The sequence below is a fragment of the Pteropus alecto genome, unplaced genomic scaffold (genome assembly GCF_000325575.1).
Source record: "Pteropus alecto unplaced genomic scaffold, ASM32557v1 scaffold166, whole genome shotgun sequence".
Taxonomy (NCBI): Eukaryota; Metazoa; Chordata; class Mammalia; order Chiroptera; family Pteropodidae; genus Pteropus; species Pteropus alecto.
The window spans coordinates 5,013,949-5,028,155 of NW_006439757.1; positions in this window are offsets into that span (position 1 = coordinate 5,013,949).

Sequence of the window (14,207 nt, forward strand, 5' to 3'; positions counted from 1 at the left end):
TAGGGAAACAAGGCAGCCATTGACCATATGTAAACACGTGAGCTTGTGTTTCAATAAAACTTTATTTATGGACACTGGAATTGTAATTTCATGCAATTTCGTATATTTTACAAAACATTATTCTTCTTTTGCTTTTCTGTCAATCATTTGAAAATGTGAAAATTATTCTTTGTTCACAAGCCCCACAAAAACAGGTGGCGGGACCGATTTGATCCAGGAGCTGTAGCTTTCCAACCTCTGCTCTAGATGGTGGGAAGATGGTGGGCGCTGAAGGAGCAGATGCCACAGAGGCTGGAAAGAGCACAGACAGGCGAGCCTGGGAGGTTTTCCAACAAACTTCATTTGTTGCCAACACTCGAAATGAACCCAGCTATGGCGCCGTGTCAATAGAAAAAGAGGATTCACTTCTGAGACAAATGTTTCTTTCTGACCTCTTTTCTGCACTTGAATTGTTTCATTTAATTCATTCATTTATTTTTTTCATCGATTTATTCATTTATTCAACCAATATTTAGTAAACTATGTGTCGGGCACTGTTCTGAGTGCTGAGAATACAGCAGAGAACAAAGCAAACACCTTGCCTTCTTGGAGCTTACATTTTAGTTAAGGGACAGGTAATTAAAGTAAACAATCCTTCATTATTTTTCACCTGAATCATCACATAATCTCCTAACTAGTCTTGGCTCTAGTTTTTCTCCTTTCTAATCTATCCTCCAAACAGCTGCCAGGAGTGATCTAAAACTCAGATAAAATATCTCTGCTTCTAAAAAAAACATGAAATGATTTCCTCCGGTGCCTGTAAATTTTTTCATTCAGATTTCTTGGGATTGCTGCTGACTAGAGTCTTTATCACCTGATCCTAGCCTTATTGAATCTTAGATTTTTTTTCACCTTTTCTCGGTATTAAAATTTATCTTTCAAGGCTTGTTGTGAGTGCTGCCTTTTCTGAAAAAATCCCTAAATCCCCCAACTCAAATTTAGACATTTAGGGTGCTGCCTTCACAGTAGGTTCTTTTCATTACATTTTTTTAATATTATACTTATTGGATTTTCTCTATTTGTAAGCTCCTAGAGGGTAAAGACTATATTTTATTTATATCTTTAAACTTAAAACAATATTATTAATTGAAAAATATTTGACACATAACATTGCATAAATTTAAGGTATACATGTTGAATTGATACATTTATATATTATAATTTGATTATCATCGTAGTGATAATTAGAACCTCTATCTTGTCACATGATTATCATTTTTAGTAATTGAAATAATATCTAGTTTCTCAAGTTTGATGATTATGTATAATATTGCAATCTATATTCATTATACTGTGCATTAAATCCCTAAGGCTTGTTTACTACTCATTGCAGATTTGTACCCTTAAATAACATCTCTCCTATAGCCCAACCCCCCTCCCCTGGTCACCACCATTTTACTGTTTTTATAAGTTTGGCTTTTTTTTAGATTTTGTATATGTGATATTATACACTATTTGTCTTTTCTCCAACTTATCTCTCTTAGCATACCATTCTTAAGGTCATCCATGTTGTTGCAAATGGCAGAATGTCTTTCTTTCTCGTGGCTGAATTAAATTCTATTATGTATGTGTGCGTGTATTATCTTTATAAACTCTTAATTGCCAGCACAGTGCTTTGAACATAGTAGATCCTCATGAAATATGTGTTGAATGCTGAAGTGAATTGTTTGTTGCATAAGTGAATTAAGAATTCTATCATAAGCCTGGAAGTACATAAAGTCATATTGAAAGAGAACCAAACACGTCTTTACATGTCTAAAGAGCAGTATAACTTCCAGAGCTGCCTTAAATTCTCCTATTCTGGACTTTATGATATGACTCTCAAGAGTGAGGTCAGAGGAAGAACTACTTTTCATATTTATTTTTAAGAGAAAAGGATGAGAACTCATAGTAATTTTACTTCTTTCTATAATATTGTCTCATGAGGCCAATGCTCCGCTTCAGTGACCATAATAAAATATAACAAGGAAATAAATCAAAAGGAATCTAGTGGAACATTGAAATAAGTGTTTTAATAAATATATTTGAAAATCTGTTAACACTATGGACATACATCGGCCATTGCAGATGTGCTATGCAGAACAGCAGGGCTTATAGGGCAAATCAAAGCAAGACAGGGCTTATAGGGCAAATCAAGGCAAATCGATGTGCTGGTGGTGGGAATGTGAAACTATGAGACAAACTCTAATGGCCACATCTCACATATGCAAGTGGGGGCAAGAAGAGAGGGGATAATTTTCAAGATGAATGACTACAACTGTTAAACGGGATAGAACTCCCCAATTCCAGCAGTTATCACAAAATGGACTCATGGACTGGGACATTTTTAAACACTGAATTTCAATCCAGGTGGTGCAATTATGCAAAGGATCTAACCATTGAACAAACAAAGATTCAGTTGATCAAATACCTGAAAGAGTCAAATAAACATCAGGTAGAAACATCTTTGCTATTTACATTTGTGATTCTTTCAAACAATAAACCTCCCATGGACAATCTGAAAATATTAAGTGTAGCTTGCGATAATTCAAACTGCTTTCAAAAACTCATGGCGTTATTGTGTCAATAGGGTAATTTATAGGATAATTATGCATAGAATTATGAATTGGAATTCAGAGCTATAAAGAATTAGAGAATTCACTTAATACTTATGCATCATTCAATCAATGGTTCTTCTAATATTGATGGCACCCTACTGTGTATCCAGCACCGTGTGAACAAAGATGAATATGACATGGCCTCTGTTGTTCTAGTTTCTCAGACACTATCAACTGAATATTTGTGTCCCTTCCAAATCATATGTTAACTCTCAAGCCCAATATGATGGTATTTGGAGGAGCAGCCTTTGGGAGGTGATTAGGTCTTGAGGGTGGAGCTCTCATGAGAGAGTTTAGTGCCTTTATAAAAGAGACCCTTCTGCCATGTGAGGGTATAGGGAAAAAATGATCACCTATGAACCAGGAAGCAGGCTCCCACCAGACATGGATGCTGCCCCTCACCAGATGCCTTGATTTTGAACTGCTCAGCCTCCAGAACTATGAGAAATAAATTTCTCTTGTTTATAAGCCCCCAGACTATGCTATTGTATTATAGCAGCCCGGAACGGGCTAACATACCATACAATCTAAAGGAGACCACGTTCACCTCCTTTAGGAAACATCATCTGCTCTCAGGACAGATATTATTATTCACTGAAACTTTAAAGTACTGCTTGATCTATGTTTCATGTACGTGCTTAGGTTTCCTAGCTGTTTCATGAGTGTGTGGCTTGTCGCTCTGCCTGTCAAGCAACCTCTTGTTAGTGCCCTTTAGAGATGTGGACTGTCTTCTATTTGCTTTGTAACTTCCAAAGCACTCTGGAGCAGTGCAATACTGTAAGCAAATGCTTGGTAATATTTGTTGAATGAACAAGTACTTTATCATTAAAGTTGCTGGTGTTAATCCAAAAATATAAAATTCTTTATTTTTCCTGGTGAGTAGTGAAAGAAAGTAACATCAAAAATTTTGTAAACATCTCTGGACTTTTACTTGGAAAAGAACACTGACAGACTTATCTTGACAAAACTCTGCATCCATGTGATTCTCCATATGTTCATCCCACCCGAAGGGGAAATCTAAGTACATAGTAATAAATAGGTTTCAGCATTTGGGGTTTTTTGGCTTGGGATTTTCATAGTATAAATGTGCATGAAATACTCTAAGAAACTCTTTATCATTCATGGAGAGAGGCTCTAAACATTCTCATGAAAAAGGATATTAACAAGATCTATGTGTGTAGAATCAATAAAAACCCATCAGAGTAATAAAAACCCAAACAGGAAATCCATCAAAAAATGGATTAAATAATAAGAAAAATTATTATGTCATATAATACGATCTTCTAAGGTAGAAGGAATTCAGGGTTGTTTAATTCAATGAGTCAATGATGTCTTCAGAAACACAGATTTTTTCCTATCTCTGTGCTCAGTGTACCAGGTCGCCTTCAGTTCTCAAGGAGGCTGTCACAGTTTCAGGTGTCATATGCAGACGGTATGCCCAAGAGGGAATGTATATGTTTCGATGTGGAGAAGCTTTTCCTAGAAAACCCCAGGTGAATTCCTCTCTCTGTTTATTGGCCAGGACTGAGTCATTCATCTCTCCCCTAAAACCAAGCTCTAGCAAGAGGATTGGGTTTTCAGTGACTGGCTTGGATGAATCAGAGTCTAATCCTGAGTCATGTGAGGTCATGGTAGACACCCAAATAAAATACAAGCCCTCTAGAGAGGAAGAAAAGTATCTGCTACAAAGCATAAAGGGAAACATTTCTCACCAAAAAAATAAATAAATAAAAAGAAAAGAAAAGAAATCTCACGTGCGCACGCGTGAGCATACACATTGCAACTTTTTATTGCTTTACAACCTACTTTTAAGATGACGTGAAATTATTTAAAGTCACTACTTTACTCTCCTGTGGTTCTTGATCACATGCTGAATTATAACTCATTTGGTGTTTATGCTCTCATACTTGAGGATATGACTTTATACTGAAATAATACCAAAAAACGGAGACAAGCCCGGGGCTCCTTCAGAACTCATCTTTACAAAATGCAAGGGAGAGTGCAGTTGTTGGGATTTCTCTCTATTCAAACCCTTTGATCAGAGCAGAGGTCAACAAACTTTTCTGTGAATGGCCAGAGAGTAAGTATTTTAGGCTTGCGTGATATTGCAGTACAAAAGCAGCCATTGACAGTATGTAAACTATTGTGTGCCTATGTTCCAATAAAACTTTACTTATGAGCAGTGAAATTAGAATTTTACATAATTTCATATCCCCAGATATTCTTTTAATTTTTTAAACCATTTACAAAGTTAGAGACCATTCCGAACTGCACAAACCCAGGCATCGAGCCAGAATGAGCCCACGGGCCAAATTTTCTAACCCCTTATCTAGAGTGTGTTTCATATTTGCCTTTTATCTTACCCCTCCTCCACGCATATTTTAGATAAGAAGCTTCCCTATTTGTTAGAGTCAAATAGTAGATTACATCGCTGCAAAAATAAGCATTTCATTTATGTACTGTATTGCATGAGAGAGTTCACTTTCTAATTGTACAATAGGTCCCAGCAGAGAGCATTGCTTTATGCTGCTTTGCAGTGTTTATTTGGCCCCATCTTATTTCTGACCTGGTTATCATAGATTTCCTTATTTTAGAGTTACATAAGCGACCAGTGAGGAAAAGTAAACATGTTAACCTGCCAATGCAAATAAAATATAGAAAAGTTGGGTGGGATACTAAATTATACAGATAGAGTAGAAATAACAACATCAGGTAAGAATTATACTGACAGGGAACGCATTGCTGCGTAAGTGCTCTGAGTGATGGAGGTCCTCACTGCCTAATCCAGAGAGAAGGTAACTAACACTGGAATGGCAGAAACAGCTACCCCAGCTGTGGTGCTATGCATTATAAAATGTACTATTGACTTAACAACAGCTTCACTTCGAAAAAGAGAAAAGACATGTACCACTTTAAATATAGGCATTGATAGTAAGACACATCACAATTACAGACCACTGAAAACGTCAGTTATTAAAATAACGCTTTTGAGCCTACATGAGATATGGCAATTTCATTCTCTATTCTCTGGGTAAACAGTACATCAGGAAAGGATTGTCTGTTTCTAGATGGCAGGAAGTGACTTCCATTTAGACCAGAGCAATTTAGTCTAGGAAGTGATATTTCTCAGCTTTGTAAATGATATAATAATCAAGAGAAAATAGCTAAAATTATGCTATAAGGAAAACACATGACCTACTATTTGGATTACTGAGCAATACTTCGTTGTAAAAGCAAGGAAGTGATAATCAGTAGATAGGTACTCTTTACCTTTTTGTACCTTTCATTACACCTTTACCCTTCTCTACTTACACAGCCAGGGGACTGGTTGTACTCCCAGATAGTTAAAAGGATTGAAATAAAATGACTCCTTAATTATTCCAAGAATAGATTCCACTATGCTGCAGCACTTTGCTTTTTAAAATGGATTTGTGAACAGGATGAACTATTACACTCACAAAGCCACATGAGAGCAAAAATTTATAAATTATAAATTAATTTAAAGTTCCTTACAAGTCCATATCCATGAATATCCTTACCTTGGGGATCTATTTTTCCATCCTTGTGAGCAAATATTTTCTTCTAGAATCACCTCGGTATGATAGAAGGAGCACTTGGACTGGGAGAATGGCAATTGAGATTTTGGCCTTAGCCTTGCTCCCATTGGCTGAGAAGACTTGGGAAAGTCATTACATCTTCCTCGGTTAACTTTAGTTCCTTCTTTTTTTCCAATAACTTTAGTGAGGTGTAACTGACATATAAATAAACTGCATATATTTAAAGTGTATAATTTCTTAAGTTTTATGTGTGTGTACATATGTGAACAAGGTTGCTAGATAAATACAGGATACTCAGTTAAATTTGAATTTCAGATAAACAGTGAATAATTTTTTTTAGCATAAGTATGTTTCAAACATTTCATGGTGTATGGTCATACTAAAAAAAATAGATGAAATTCAAATTTAATTGAGTGCCATATATTTTTACTTGCTAGATCTGGCAACCTTATCCATGAAATATCACCACAATCAAGGTAAAGAGCACATCCCTCACCCCTAAAAGTTTCCTTATGCCCCTCTGTAAATCCTCTTTTCTCACTCTCTGCCCTTTTCCCACACCCAGGCAGCCTTTATCTGTTTTCTGTTACTATTTGATTACTTTAAATTTTCTGGAACTTTATATAAATGACATTATACAGTATACACTCTCTTTTGTCTGGCTTCTTACACTAAGCATAATCATTTTGAGATCATCCTTATTATAACATGTGCCAATCAACACTTTATTCCTTTTTATTGTATAGCTATGTAACAGTTTATTTATTTACCTGTTGACGGATTTTTGGATTATTTTCAGTTTGGGACTGTTACAAATAGAGCCACTATAAACATTTCTGTACGGATCTTTGTATGAAAAGACGCTTTCACTTCTCTTAAATAAATACCTAAGAGTAGAATAGCTGGATCATATGGTAGTTATATCAACTTTTTAAGAAATTGCCAAATTGCCTTTCAAAGTAGTTGTTTCCTTTTACATTCCCACCAGCAGTGTGTACTTTCTCCACATCCATGCCAAACTTGATGGAGTTGGTCTTCTTAATTTTTGCCATGCTAATAGGTGCGTCGTGGTATCTCATTGCAGTTTTAATTGGCACTTCTCTAATGACTAGTAATGTTGAGCATCTTGTGCTTATCTGCCATCTACATATCTTCTTTGATGAAGTGTCTAAATCTTTTCCCCATTTTTAAAATTGCTTTGTTTTCTTATTGAAAGTTTTGAGTTATTTACATGTTCTAGATATAAGTCTTTTGTCAATATGTACTTCACAAATACTTTCTTCTAGTCTGTCCTTGTACATTTATGCTGTTAATCGTGTCTTATGAAGAGAAGATTTTAATTTTGATAAAGACTAATTTATAAATTTGTTCTTTTAGGGATCATACTTCAAGTGTTCAATTTAAAAAAATCTTTGCCTAACCCAAGATCACAAAGATTTTTCTCCTATGTTTTCGTTTTGAAGTTTTATAGTTTTAGGTTTTTCATTTAAGTCTATGGTCAGTTTCAAGTTAATTTTTGTGTATGATGAGAGATTTTGATTGAAGTTCAATTCTTGTGTGCATGAATATCCAATTGTTCTAACACCATTTATTAAAAATGCTATCCTTTCTTCACTGAATTGTCTTTTCACCTGTTTTAGTGAAAAAGATATATCTAAGTATATATATCACTAAATATATATATGTATGTATACACACTTACACACACGCAGTGTTAGTTAACTAGGTTCCCGTGTAAAATGTATTTTTTACTGTGGACTACAGTCAGAAGTTGAAAGCCACTGATATAACAGTTATCTGAATTACTTTTCTCTCTCTTTTGGTCTCTTAATTGCGTTTACCACTTCTCTATGTTCAGTCCTTCCTACTTCTTCAGTTTCCACTGTTCCTCTAAAACTTCATTTTCTGTGGAAGCCTATATTTGATCCCTTCAGGAAATCATCGTTTTCACTGCGTCTTCAGTTTTTCCCTCTTCTCTCTGCTATGCAGGGAAACAATGAAATGTTTTATTTCTCCCCACCAAGTTTAAATCACTCTCTGTGTAATACATACTTTGCTCTTTCATTCAATATTTCTTGTGGTTTGCAATTGGTTTGCAGCAAACCATTTCCTTTTTCATTTGTTTTGCTTTATTGAGAGGCATCATGGTGCAGGGAAGAGATGAACTATACTTCATCTGAATTCTATTTTATAATAGATTTGTAACCATCTTCAAAAGACTGACTGTTCCCAGGCTCACTTTCTTTATGTGAAAAATAAAATATCCAACAACCTCATACAAATGTTATAAGAATTAAGAGATACACTGTATGTAGCATACGTATATCATGTCTGCTCATGAAGCTGTCACAAAACAAATGCCTGATAGTTATTATCATATTATGTAACTTCTGACTATTTCTGTTATTTCCGTCACCTTCTGCCATGCCCATACCTTCTTCTATGCTAATGCTTCTATAGCTTATACAATATTAGGACTGAGATGATTAAATGCAATGCCCTGAACAACTGTAGAACTATTTAATGTTATTAGAGAGGGAGTATCATGGTGCCAAACAGATGATGATCAGATTTAATTTTATTCTAATAAAGAAAAATTTTTCTTCCATAAAAGAGACCTTAAAATCTCCCTCCCTATGTCAAGGTAGATAGAAAATACTCCTCTCTAAAGAGAATGTAGCTCCTAGAAATGCTATCCATTCAGCTAAGAAGGCTAGAGATGTAGCTTTAAACTACCATTCCTCAGGACATGAAAGCCAAAAATAAAAATGCTCTGCAATTGCTGATGGGGGCAAGAATATTCTAACTCAACAGATAAGAAGATGTTGGGCACTGAAGAGATTCAGACTGAACCACTGTCTAAGGTATCACTTGTTTAGCCCATCATGAAGAGAAACAGGAGGCTGTCTGAACCACCTCAATATTTGTTATATTTTCTTCATTCAATATTAAAAGTAGCCAAGAAGCCACTCTATGAATTCCTAGATTGCCAGCCTAAGTATAACCTACCTGATTATAAATAATTGAAATTCTGGCAGCTAGTACGGTTGTTCTATTTTTGTACTGTATCACAACTTTAATAAATTTATTTACTCATTGTATTTATACACAGTAAGCTGTTCTTCACCATAACTCATTCATTATTATTCATCCTAATTATAAACAGTGACCTGGTATAGTAGCTACAGGTCAAAAGTACTTAATGGATACTTCATTCTAGAGACTTAGTTAGAAACCCATCAATTGGGGTGTTAGGATATTGGGTGTTCCAAGATAATAGTAATCTGAGCTTTAACAAGTCTAGAGTTGACTTTCTATCTAGTGGTCACTTCCCACATGTGGCCATTGAGTACTTGTTCAGTAGCTAGTGCTCATTGAAATATGCTGTAAGTTGAGAATACATACCAGATTTCAAAGTCTTAATGTAAAACAAAAAATGTAAAACATTCTTTAATAAGTTTTGATGTTGACTCCATATTCACAACAATAATTTGGAGCTACTGGATTAAATAAAACACATTTCTAAAGTTGTTTCAACTGTTTTCATTTTTAAAATTTGGCTACCAGAAAATTTTGAATACTATACGTGGTTTGCACTTCATTTCTGGTGAATAGTGCTGGCCTAGAGTTTGGAAACTTGTGAAATCCTATCATACTTAAGATGATACATAATTATAATTGTGGCGTGTTAAGATTGGGAAAACTCGTTGTAAGTTTTGTTAGTGAGGGGGAGGTCTTTTGTACATCTAACTCACTGAAGAGTCAGTTGGAAGCAGTCCCGAAGGGTCCCTTCAGTAGACTCAAATGAAACGAATTTGAGCAGCTGTGTTTGTGCAGGGGAAAGGCTAGAGCCCTTAACGTGTGGATAAGTGTACCACGCCCTGTCACTGCAATGTCATATTCAACTCATTACTCATCCCTGAAACCTGCCCCCTAGGTTTCTGTAGCTAATTGCTCACAGTCGGATTCCTTTTAAAGTGAGATTACACTCCCTACAGGATGTGTTGCACATGCTGACATCTTGAGAGTTTTTAAGTTTTCACTCCACGTAATGCTCATTTTAGGTCATATTATGGCTTTTAACAAAACACAGAATATGAAAGGTGAATTGTGGGTAATACTATCTGGTGACAAATAGAAATCCCCAGGATCAATACTAGTTGTGATCAAACAGATAAAAAAGAACCTTCGAGACAGGTTTTTAAGTCAGAATGATCATAGAATGATACACTGATAGACTGATGTTAACCTAATAATGATGTGTAAATAAAAAAATGTGTCAAGCAAAAGTAGGTCAACTTCACAGAAGCACAGAGTCAAAATGACAAACAATAGTATCCACCCACCATAAAAGAGAGCTGGGGGCGTCTCTTGAGAAGTTAGGATAATTAGGCCACTGATTTTATTGATGTCAGCAGTATTTTCTTCTAATTATTATTAAAAATATATTTAAGATTGTGGTGACTGTACAATAATGTGGTTTGTCAGTAAACTGTCTTTAAGAAATACTGTATTTGAGGTTTGCAGTACATTACATATAAAATCACCTGATACATGGCTGCCTGATACTCCATAAACACATTGATAAATGATTATCATATACCTATTACTGTGTCTCGGTTTTTTAGTCCATAAAATGGAGATAACAATATTTAAGTGACAGATTTTTATAAAAATTAAATGAGATAATTCATGTAAAAAACAGAATAGTGCTTGGCACATTCTAAGCAGTAAATGTTGATAATGATGATGATGATGATGATGATGAGCTGACCTGTACTTTTTTGTTGTTGTTTGTTTTTTTATTTTTCAATTATAGTTGACATTCAATATTATATTATATTAGTTTCAAGTATACAGCATACTGATACATACTTTTAATGATCACTAGTCTATGTTCATTTTCATGTTATAATTTTCATATACATTTATGAAATAGATCAAATGTTGACTATTTCTTACACCAGTTGACTGATATATGAAACTATGTTTCATTGTCTGCTTTAATCCAAGAAGATACTTTATTTCATAAACTCCATTCTTATTAAACTCTTTCAACACATTACAATTGAAAAAATATTGCTATGCTTATGTAGCCAGGATTCAAGAAATATTCATTAAATCCATGAGTGAAGTTGAGCAATGTTGCATTAGACATTAGATTACCCAATATTTTTTCTTTCCGCTCTGAATCTATAGCAGTGGTTAACTGGTAAATGTTTAACAACTGGCTCTCAGAGGAAAAAAATTATGGTTTTAGCATTTACCAATTTCTGTGGTATGAATATTCCCACCATGGCCAATTTCAAAGTACCAAGCTGATGTCACCGAATGCAGAGTTGGAAAGGGTTGCTAACCATTGGCAGGCACAAGCTGGCTCCTGCTCAGCACTCACATAGACACTCCGCGGTTTGCGGATTATGACATGGCTTCTTATGCAGTGATCATTCATTCATTATATCAGTGATTCTCAGTGTGATCCTCTGACCAACATCATAAGCATCACCCAAGAACTTATTCAAAATGCAAAATCCAGGTCCTACCTCATATCTCCTAAAACGCAAACTCTGAAGGTGAGGCCTAGCAACCTGTGTCTTCACAATCTCCCCACGTGATTTTGATGCATGACAAAGTTTGAGAACCACTGCCTTATACCATTGCTATTGTTTCTGAAGAAGCACAAGTAGCTTCTGACATATGTTAATTAGTATATCAAGACTTAGCATGCTGGAGTTTTGATTCCTAAAAGCATCTAGTTATGGCTTCTAAAATTGTAACTCAGATATTCTTGGAATCAAGAAAGTATATCAAGCTGCTACTCTCATGGGAAGGTAGGAAGGTAATTTCATCATCAAATATTTCCATGTTTCAGCTGCTATTCAGAGGCTCTGAGAATGGGTAGTTAAATGCTACTATTTGTGATTTCTGATGGCTTCTGTGGTAGAGACCATGGGCAAAATTCCTGTGCTGAAATAAATAGATGCCCTGTTGTACTAGTGGACATATTAATCCACTTGGGTTGCCAGTTGGTTGTTTGGCAATCGCATTAATAGAGCCCTAAATCCAGTTATACCATCCACAGTTTTGGCAGAGTCACATATTCCCAGTATGTTCTGGGAGTTTTGGCTTAGTGTGGCCTGTCGAGGTCAGCAGGTACAACCTCATACCCTGGCTAGCGGTCCCTCGCTTGGCTGGTGTTCATCCAACTGCCACACGATTTCCAGCCATAGAAACACATTCTATTTTTGGACAGGTCTAATTATTCTTGCATATACCAAACAGAAATCTGCTTTGCTGTTAACAGTCATACATCAGTCTGGATTCTGAGTCTTAGTTTAATAGACCCTCACTCATTGATCAGCCTGTCAGATACCGGGAAAGGCTCACACTAGGTTCTTTTGTAAATGAGGCTTTCCCACTTCCTCCAGTGAGCTTTGTGTAAGGTGATTCTCGGGCTCTTCACCATCCTGCCTCTTGATGCTCTTCAATTTATTAACATCTTCTTTCAAATATGTCAGTCAGGACCAAAAATTACTGTCACAGTGTGGTCCGATCAGGGCAGGGTCCGCTTGTTTGTCAAACACAGAGCTCTGTGATTATGTCAGCTTTGTGGGCAACCATGCCAACCTCTGGGTTCATCTTGAGTTTACAGTCAGCTACAACATCTGCACCAACCAATTACATAAAGCCTTATCTATCTTTTAGTTCAGTTGATTTTTAACCCTAAGTGCAAGGTTCATATTTCTTCCTGTTAAATTATAATCTCATTAGTTTCAGCCTCTAATTCTAAAATATTACTTTTTGCAATCCATATCGTCATCTAATTCTCTCTCTCCTCTCTCTCTCTCCTTCCTTCCCCTTGGTTTATGCCTTCTGCAAACCTAACTAGCTTTCTTCTCTATCCAATTCGCCAGGAACAAAACAAAGCTAACTCCTGCTCCCCTCCCTCAGTCAATTTTTAAACATCAAAGCTCGAAACTAGAATAAAATGTCCAAGTGAAGTACCAGTTAAATATTGACTTTCACTTGCCAATTTTACTTAAGTCAGTCTTTTAGCTGAAGTATCCTAAAAAATGAAAATGCTGTAATCACTGTTAATAATTCCTAGGGAACATTTAGAATACCTAACAGATATTAAGTAATTAAAATATATATCCCCATTCTTTGATGTATGCAGAGGGAGACAGTTTAAGAATAACATAGAATAATTAAAAGGTCTTATTATGATCCTGGATTAGTTGAAGTATTTGGAAGATATTGATAATATACTGAAAAACATTGCTACACAATTTGTTTTTTTTCCCATTTTCTTTGAGTTAATTATTTTTATGTTTATGAAAATTATACCTCAAATGGCTCTTTAAATCTATAGAAATTGAAAATAATTATAAAGAAAAAATTTAGAAAGATATCCTATTTAGCATAGAGTATTAACACTTAGAGTTTACAAGCTATGTGAAGAAACATATTTCTGAGCTCCACTTACAGGCTACATGATTATGTAAAAGGTGGAGACAAAAGTAAATAACATCATGATCACAAATACCATCATTCAATTCAAGAAGTGGTCTCTGAGATGCTATCTTATTTAATACCTTTAGACCACCCATGGAGGAAAGATTAGAACATATGTTTTAGCTGACGCTGGTAAGGGCACTGTGGGTGGGGGTCGAGAAAGTGACTTCGTCATTTTTCACATGAATGACCCTGGCTAACCTAGCACTACAAAATTTCAAAATAATTTTTTTTTGAAATTTTATAAGAGTGATACAAATGGCACCAAATGATCCTACTTATTTTGAATCCCCCCTCAAAAGCAGTAATGTGTACTATTGCATTACTGCTTACAGAAAAGCAATTAACTTTACACATTTTGTAGGTGATCAATGGTCCAACATCTACAGTTATTACTGAGTAGTCACAGGTTCCTCACAGTAACCAAAAGATTACATTTAAACTTTTTTTTTTTTTTTTAAATGAGAGATACAGAGAAATTGGAACCCTTGTGTGTTGC